The sequence below is a fragment of the Lactuca virosa genome, chromosome 7 (assembly GCF_052849685.1).
Source record: "Lactuca virosa cultivar CGN04683 chromosome 7, Lactuca_virosa_CGN04683_v6, whole genome shotgun sequence".
In the NCBI taxonomy this organism is placed as follows: domain Eukaryota; kingdom Viridiplantae; phylum Streptophyta; class Magnoliopsida; order Asterales; family Asteraceae; genus Lactuca; species Lactuca virosa.
In genome coordinates this window covers 280,191,353-280,198,837 of record NC_136432.1, presented here as the reverse complement: position 1 = coordinate 280,198,837, position 7,485 = coordinate 280,191,353, and the positions used below count along the sequence as shown (strand labels likewise).

At 45.0% G+C, this 7,485-nt stretch overlaps 1 non-coding gene across 1 annotated transcript; it reads right to left on the bottom strand.

The window, feature by feature from the left end:
• Positions 1-6,678: 6,678 nt before the first annotated feature.
• Positions 6,679-6,785, bottom strand: LOC145127957 (small nucleolar RNA R71). Its single transcript, XR_013716561.1, has one exon. It is a non-coding gene; the product is annotated as a small nucleolar RNA R71 (small nucleolar RNA).
• Positions 6,786-7,485: the final 700 nt, after the last annotated feature.

Sequence of the window (7,485 nt, the reverse complement as noted above, 5' to 3'; positions counted from 1 at the left end):
GATCTCCCTCAAATGCTCCTCATGCTGCTCTCTGGATCTCGAATACACCAATATGTCATCGATGAACACGATCACCGAACGATCCAACATCGGCCTGCACACCCTGTTAATGAGATCCATGAACGCCGCCGGTGCATTGGTGAGCCCAAAAGGCATCACCACGAACTCGTAATGCCCATAACGAGTCCTGAACGCCGTCTTCTGGATATCCTCATCTCACACTCTCATCTGATGATATCCCGACCTCAAATCAATCTTGGAGAACCAAGATGCTCCCTGCAACTGATCGAACAGATCATCGATCCTCGGTAAAGGGTAACGGTTCTTGACCGTTAACTTGTTCAACTCCCGGTAATCAATGCACATTCGGTGTGAACCATCCTTTTTCTTGACAAAATGGATCGGCGCTCCCCAAGGTGAGCTACTCGGTCTGATAAATCCTTTCCCCAACAGCTCCTGAAGCTGTGAGGATAACTCCTGCATCTCTGGTGGCGCAAGGCGATAGGGAGCCCTGGCGATAGGCGCTGCTCCCGGAACCAAATCGATGCGAAACTCCACCTGCCTCTCGGGAGGCACACCCGGCAACTCCTCGGGGAAAACGTCCGGGAACTCTCGCACTATCGGCACATCATCAACATAACTACGCCTCTCCGCTGCTACTCGTGTGTCCATCACGTAGGCCACAAACCCACTACAGCCCTGTTGTAGACTCTGCCTTGCTCTAGCAGCCGAACAGAATGCTGACCCTGAACGGGTACCCTCGCCGTACACCGTAAGAACTCCCCCACTAGGGTCTCGTATCGTCACCAACTGTCGCTCGCAATCTATAACAGCCCCAAAACGGCTCAACCAATCTATGTCCACTATGACACACACACCCCCCATCGCAATCGGGACCAGATCTATCGGGAACTCAACACTGAAGATCTCGAGTACACAACCTCGAATCACATCTGTAGCATACACCACTTGTTCGTCAGCTATGGAAACCTGTAGCGGTCGACTCAACGCCTCCCGCTGGATACTGATGTGCTGACTGAACGCTAAAGACACAAATGACCGACTCGCACCCGAGTCAAATAACACCAAAGCAGGTACAAAACTCACAAGAAAAGTACCTACGCATATCATAATATAAGCATAAGATCTCATAACTCAGCATAAATAAATAAAAGAATACATACCAGCCACGACATCGGGCGCTGCACGGACCTCCTCCGCTGTCAACTGGAAGGCTCTCCCGCGAGCCTTCGGTGCCTCGGCCTTCGCTGGCCGGATCTCAGTAGCTCGAGCAGTAGGTGCAGATCCCTGCGCTGATCCCTGCAGTAGCTGTGGGCACTCGGCCTTCCGATGGCCGGTCTGGATGCAATGAAAGCAAACCGTGAACCTCTTGGGGCAATCCCTCGCATAATGCCCCTCCTTTTCGCACTTGTAACACACCCCAGCTCTGCACACTCGCTCGTGGCTCTTGCTGCACTTCCCACAAGTGCGGCCCTTCGGACCCCCAGATCTCGAATCAGCGGGCTTTGCCTGCTTGGCTGCTGGCTGCGCCTGTGCCGGTCGCCTGTCCCTCCTCTGAGACTCGGCCTCCTCCCTGACCTGAGTCTCCAGCTCAATCTCTCTCTTCCGGGCATTTGCCTGGAGCTCAACAAATGTCCAGTATGACGAGTTCGCCACGAACTCACGGATATCCCTCCTCAGTATGCTCAAGTACAGGCTCATACGTGCCTGCTCAGTCGACACGTGCTCAGGGCAAAACAACGCCCTCTCATGAAACATCCTCGTAATCACCGTCACAGACTCAGTTCCCTGCTTGAGGGACAAGAACTCCTGGGCTAGACGTTCCCTCTCCACAGGGGGAACATACTCATCTCGAAACATCATGGTGAACCTCTCCCAGGTCACCGCAGTAAGCTCTGCCATAGTGAAGTCTGCCGTCACAAACTTCCACCAGTCCTTCGCTCCCAAGCGAAGCTGGTTCAGCTCAAACCGAACCCTCAGATGCTCCGGACACGAGCAAGTGTAGAAGCATCCCTCGATATCGGAAATCCACCTCATAGCAGAAATCGGGTCCTGCGTCCCATCAAACTCTGGTGGCTTCGTGTTGCTGAACTCTCGGTATAGCAACGAGTCACCCCCCTACGGCCTGGCAGCAGCGACGGCTGCGGTGGCCGCAACAACAGCAGCATCAGTAAGAGCAGCGTACCGCTCATCAAAAGTCTCGATCAGCGTGGTCTTGATAGACCCGAACATCTCTGGTATCTCAGCTCGAATGGCCGCAACCACCTCCTCGTGAATCAACCTGCGGATCTCCTCATCACTGACACGGCTGCCCTCAGGTGTGTGGCGTGTCCCAACCATGATGTCTCTCCGAAATACAACATAAAATATCAGAGACCCGCTCGAGTATACTCGCACTCGATAACTCAACCCTACTTGTTCCCTAGTACCCTAAGGATTCTTACTTGGACTGTGCACTGATCCGGTGTCTTCAGTAGTACGAGCCCTATACTACCGTCCACACCGCATCAGTATTCACCCCAAGTCCTCCTCCTAGGATCCCAGATCACAAGTACTCTAATCTCGCTATGTACGAGCTACTCTCCAGCAGACCTCTCGTAAGCTCCTCGCTGCTACCTACTCACTCTCAAGCATCTCATAGTAGCAGTAATCTCCTAGACTAAGGCATCATAGATCAGGCCACTCTAGTCCTAATATGAATACCTAGCCTACTCTAGCATGCATAACATATCATATCATATCTCATAACACATAATGTAAGGGTATTTTAGGAAATCATCGTTCGGGCGCTGACTGATCGTACACACTGTTTCCTTCTGCTTTTCTCAAATTCTTTTACTTCCTTAGAAAAATTGTTTATTTTGTGAAAAAAAACTTCCACAAACCCTCAGTTTGAGTTCAGATACGCCCGAAGGTGCATCTGAATCCCTCAAACCAAGGCTTTGATACCAACTTGTAACAACGTAAATTTCCAAAACAAATTTTCATTTTTAAATCATACTTTTAATCATAAAACAATATCAAAACATAATATATCCAATGTCATCATCACAAAACAATTCCCAGAATCTCAACATAATCTCTATGAGTGTGTACTGATCATGCCGGCGCCTTCCCGCGTTCCTCACTGGTACCTGAAACACGTAACACACAACATGGTAAGCATAAATGCTTAGTGAGTTCCCTAAAATACCACATACAACACATACGCCACTTGAGGCTACAGTATGACCTTCCGGTCGATGTGTCTCAGCGGGACCCTCCAGTCCCGTAGCTCGTTAGACCCTCTGGTCCGGTCATAGCTCGTCGGACCCTTCGGTCCAGTCTGTGTCGTTGGACCCTTCGGTCCGGTCTATATCGTTGGGCCCTCCAGCCCGGTCTGTTCAACACATAGCATACATATAACACAATGCACATAATCTCATATATATACACATAGCATACAAGACCCTCCGGTCTACACATAAATACCACTCTAGGTAATGTATAGTAAGAAGACTCACCTCAGGTATCTCGGATAATCTCGCACACGAAACACTGATCTATCCCCCACCTAAACAGATAAACAGTACTCTCGAATAAATATTGGCTCTCAAAGGCTAGATTACATCCCTTCCTACAATCCCACAGAAGGGTAAAAGACCATTTTACCCCTCCCTGACCCAAAAATCCAAATGTTGACCAAAACCCTAAAATTCAACGAAAGTCAACAGGAGGCAGTACGCGGCGCGTACCATCTCTGTACGCGGGGCGTACTCCGGCGATCCATAAATCGGAGTCTCGGACCCTTACGTTGCGCGTACTGAGATTTACGCCTAGCGTAAGTTTCAGTTTCAGCCTTTCTTGGATTTTGGTCTTAAACGGTTAAGACATAACCTCAAACTCTAGATCTGACTTCTCTAAGATCACTTAATCCATAAAGTCGAGACCTTTAAGCCTTTGCATGGCTATAAAGGTCACCAAACACTCCAAACACCTTTCCTCTTTCCTCATTAAGCCAAATCTCATGCATGACTTAATATTCACGTCCAAGATTGGATTTTTATGAACATACAACTCATATTACCCTGAAATATGGCAGATCTAGGCCAATGGAGACCATTTGCTCATAAAGTCTCCACCTTGGGACCAAAAACCTTAAAAATTGGTCCAAGAAGCACAAATCACAAATGACAAGGAAAGCTTTGAGCTTTTTACCCAGAAAGAAGCTCCAACCTCTGTAGAACTCAGATCTACTCTTGTCCACAAACTTCTAGCTCCTAAAATGGCCTCCACTTCTCTTTCACCACCTTGAAATGGCACTTTTAAGCTTAGAACACACACACACAAGCTAGGAACGAAGGGCGACTCTCTATTAGGGTTTCACTCTCTGAAATCGTGGCTGAGGATAAGGCCTTAACATTCCTTTTATAGTGTACAAGCCACAAATTAGGGTTTGCATCTGGGCCCGCTACGCCCAGCGTAACCCTGGGTACGCCCAGCGTACCTAGGCGAGTCCGCGTCCAACTTAAGCGCATGAGTACGCGCAGCGTACTCTTCAGTACGCCCAGCGTACTCATTTGCCTTAATATTTCCTTTAAGGGTTAAACTTGACAACTTGGAAAAGAAGAAGGGTTAAATAGATATACCTGAATTTCGGTATGTTACTGGGATTTAATGAGAGACTCGACAAGTCAGTCCCTGGACTCGACGAGTCGCTTCTAATCTATAAAAAAGGGCTTTCAGATCGATACCCGGTTTTTCTAAGAAACCCTTGGAGGATACTTTTCGATTGAAGGACTGCTGGAGCGTAGGAAGTCAAGGAATCAAGTCTACATTCAATCTTAAGGAGGATTAAGGCAAAAATCAAGTTTACTCTTACCCAATCTCTTGTCTAAACCATGTTGTTATTAGTAGATTTCGTTTGTGACGTTGATTTTTCTGTAATCATGAGCTAAGACTATTTTCTTCTGTTTAGGAAAGACAAATTTTCTGATTATGTGTTGATTTTATGATTTGGATTATTCTTATTTGGTGATTTGTTTTGCTAAGGTTGTTAAAGAACCTTATGTGTTAATTATGACTATTTTCTGTTAATTAACCTGTAATTAAGTTACATGACCATCTCTTAATTGCTAATCTCATGTGATTGTTATATGCCTTGGAATAGCGAACGTGAAACTATGGTTAATAGAGAATAGGAAAATTAATGTGTGAGCTTGTGTGACGAACCATCAACACGAGGTTAATTGAAGGACCAATTTAGACAACTGGCCACTGCTTAGATTAATTTGTTTTCTAAGGACTAGTAATAGCAAACATGAACCTAATCACCTTAATCGGTAGCCAATGAAGAATTAATCCATTGCACTTTTCAGAAAATTAACCATAGGATCAAATGAGTCAAACCTAAACAAAAGTCTCCTTTACCATTGAACTTAGTTGATCTTTACTCTCTAGTTGTTATTTGTTTTGTTTGAGTTTTAGTTAGATATTTAAGTTTTCTAGTCTTGCAAAACTAGAGAAAACCCCTTCTTTTAATTATTTGTTTTTAGATAGTACTAGTAGTTAATTTAAAATTTACCGTTCCCTGAGTTCGATACCCTGCTTACTAAAAACTATACCACCATTTGATAGGTACACTGCCTATTGTGTGTCAAATTTACACTAGAAAAGTAGGATTAAAAATAGTTCGTTTCACGCACATCAAGTTTTGGCACCGTTGTCGGGGAACGGTTCTAAAATTTAATTTGATTACTAGTGTTATCGATCCTTTGTGTGAGATCCTTCTTGCACAAAGTTAGTGCTTTAGTAAATTAGTTATTAGGATAAGTTTGAAATTTTTTACGTTTTAGATTTTTGATTAAACTTTTTCTGTTTTAGCCTTGAACTCGCCGAGTGCACTCGAAGCTACTCGGCGAGTCCATAGCTGATTTCCAGTTTCGTTTTTAATTTATTTTTTTGTTCTTTTTACGAGTGTTTTCTGTTTTTGTTTGTAGTTCGTATATGACCAGAGGAGGAGGCACACCTTTGATTCCACCACTTGAAGACCCGGAAGCGACCTTGAAGAAAAACAAAGGAAAAACCGTAGGAGAAACCGCAACCTCAAAGCATTCGCCATTGAAGAATCTAAAATATGTTTTTAGTAAGAAAAAGGACAAGAAAGTGGGAGAATCCAACAACTTTATAGAGACGGACGAAGACCCAAACAAAGACGATATCGTGAACGAATCCGAAAAAGAAGAAAGCGAATCCGAAGGAGGAAGCAACATAGAGGGCGAACTAGCTAACATCATGGCTAACATCGATGAAGTTCCCATGGGAGAAAGGAAGAAAAGGATGCGTGACGACACCGGCCCGGGACTTGTGCAACCCGTGATTCCCGCAACTGCCACCTTTGAACTTAAGGGCCACATACTTGCTCAACTTAAGGAGATCCCTTTCTACGGGAAAGATCACGAAGACACATACAAGCACTTAGACGAGGTCAACGACATTGCCGACTACTTCAATGTCCCAAATGTGGCTCGCGACACTGTTTTGCTACGTATGCTACCAGTCACATTTAAGGGAGCCACGAAAGATCGGCTCAAATCACTCCCTCCAGGATCCATCACCACTTGGACCAAGATGAAGGAAGAATTCATTGATCAATTTTTCCCTCCTTCAAAGATAGCCAAGTTGAAGAAAGCCATATCAAACTTTGAGCAACAAGCTGGAGAGTCCTTATACGAGGCGTGGGAGAGATACAAAGGTTTACTAAGGAATTGCCCACATCATGATCTTAATAGCCAACAAGAAGTCTCCATTTTTTATGATGGAGTAAATGTAACAATCAGGCAACTCCTTGACTCGCAAGGACCACTCACAAAGAAACCACCCCCAGTGATAAAGGCTCTAATTGAAGAACTCTCTAAGCACTCTAGAGAATATCACAACCCAAGGAATGACATGACTCGAGGGGCGGTGAATTCTATTAATGATGATATGGCAGCAATGATGGCAAAATTGGAAAGCATGGATCGAAGAATGACTAAGATGGACCAATCCATCCATGCCATTAGAGTGGGATGTGAAAACTGTAGAGGGCCTCACCTTACTAAAGACTATGACCTTGACGAGAATGGGAACCGGAAAGTACTAGTGTGCTATTCAAGTGGTGATAGGTATGATGACAATTGGCGAAAACCCAAGAAGGAATGGCTCCCGTATGATGAGTACAAAAAGGCAAAGGAGGAAAACTACAAACAAAAAGATAGAGGCTTTTATCAAAAGGAGGAACCGGTGCAAGAAAAGAAATCAGATTTTAAAGACATGCTCACGAGATTTGCAGCTGCATCCGAAAAGAGACACAATGATACCGATGTTGCAATAAAAAAACAACGAAATATGTTAATAGAGCATCAAACCATGATGATAGATCAACAAGCCATGCTTAGGAATCAGCAAGCATCTATTCTGAACATTGAAAAACAACTAGGCCAA